The 1,576-nt window shown below is 44.0% G+C and overlaps 1 non-coding gene across 1 annotated transcript; it reads right to left on the bottom strand.

Annotated features, from left to right (window-relative positions):
* Positions 1–387: 387 nt before the first annotated feature.
* LOC112738727 (small nucleolar RNA R71) lies at positions 388–491 on the bottom strand. Its single transcript, XR_003169670.1, has one exon. It is a non-coding gene; the product is annotated as a small nucleolar RNA R71 (small nucleolar RNA).
* Between the last annotated feature and the right edge of the window lie 1,085 nt (positions 492–1,576).

Here is a 1,576-nt window from a genome sequence, read left to right as displayed (position 1 = left end):
AATCATGCTGGGGAGGATAGAAGAGTTTTAGGCTCTTACATCAATCCAAACCCAGGAAACTGTGGAAGTAGCATTCAAAAGCCAACCATCCACGCCAACAATTTTGAACTGAAGCCACAGCTCATCACCCTGGTTCAGAACAACTGTTCGTTCGGAGGAGGTGTCCAAGAAGACCCCAATCAACATCTAACCACTTTCCTGAGAATATGTGACACGGTGAAGTCTAATGGTGTTCATCCTGACGCCTATATACTACTCTTATTTCCATTCTCACTCAAGGATAAGGCAACTAAGTGGCTGGAGTCTTTCCCAAAGGAGAGCTTGACAACTTGGGAAGATGTGGTGAATAAATTCTTAGCAAGATTTTACCCCCCTCAACGAATCAATAGGCTGAGAGCTGTGGTCCAAACTTTCAGGCAACAAGATGGTGAGACTCTGTATGAAGCATGGGAGAGGTTTAAGGACCTGACAAGGAGGTGTCCACCTGACATGTTCAACGAATGGGTGCAGCTGCACATTTTCTATGAAGGGCTCTCTTATGAGTCAAAGAAGGCCGTAGACCATTCATCCGGAGGATCTTTGAACAAGAAGAAGACCATTGAGGAGGCCATAGATGTCATTGAAACTGTAGCAGAGAATGACTACTTCTATGCTTCCGAAAGAGGGAACAATAGAGGAGTGATGGAGCTAAACAATGTAGATGCTCTGCTGGCTCAGAACAAGCTCATTACCAAGCAGCTGGCTGACCTAACCAAGAAGATGGAGAGGAACCAAGTAGCAGCAATCACCACTTTATCAACAACCTAAAAAGGAGTGAATGATGAAGCAGAGGGAAGCCAGGAGCAAGTCAACTACATTGGGAACTCACCTAGGCAAAATCATGATCCATACTCCAAGACCTACAACCCTGGATGGAGGAATCACCCAAACTTTGGGTGGGGAAATTAACAAGACCAAAGCCTTGATCAAAGACGCCCAAATCCCAACAATGCAAGCCACCAACATTTCACATCTAGACCATATCAACACCCCCATAACAACACCTCTCCACATCCACATCAAAACCAAAATAACTTACCTCATCCTTCCACCTCTAATCCCGATCTACAATCATTTGATGACAGACTCTCAAGGATTGAGAATCTACTTGAAGGCATAGGCAAAGAGATTCAAGATAGTAAAGCGTTCCGAGAAGAAGTGATGTCCAATATGCAGAATCAGGATGCTACCATCAAGAAACTTGAGACACAAATTGGCTACTTATTCAAGCAAATTTTCAGCCACAACCTTCGCAGAAATACTAGCTCAACACAAAGGGAGGAGTGTCAGGCTATCACCCTTTGGAGTGGGAAGGAACTGAAGGAAACCCCCCAGAAACCACAAGAAAAGGACTCAGATAAAGAGGAAGAAGAGCAGGATGGAACTCAAGTTCCTAATCTGAGTTCACAAAAAAGGGAAGGAGTACTGGAGCCAGACGTACCAAGAGTCCCATATCCTCAGTAATTAAAGAAGAAGGGGGATGACAACCAGTTTTTGAGATTTTTGGAAATCTTCAAGAAACTACAAATCAACATAC

Source organism: Arachis hypogaea, chromosome 13 (genome assembly GCF_003086295.3).
Source record: "Arachis hypogaea cultivar Tifrunner chromosome 13, arahy.Tifrunner.gnm2.J5K5, whole genome shotgun sequence".
Lineage (NCBI taxonomy): Eukaryota > Viridiplantae > Streptophyta > Magnoliopsida > Fabales > Fabaceae > Arachis > Arachis hypogaea.
This window is presented reverse-complemented; position numbering and strand designations above follow the sequence as displayed.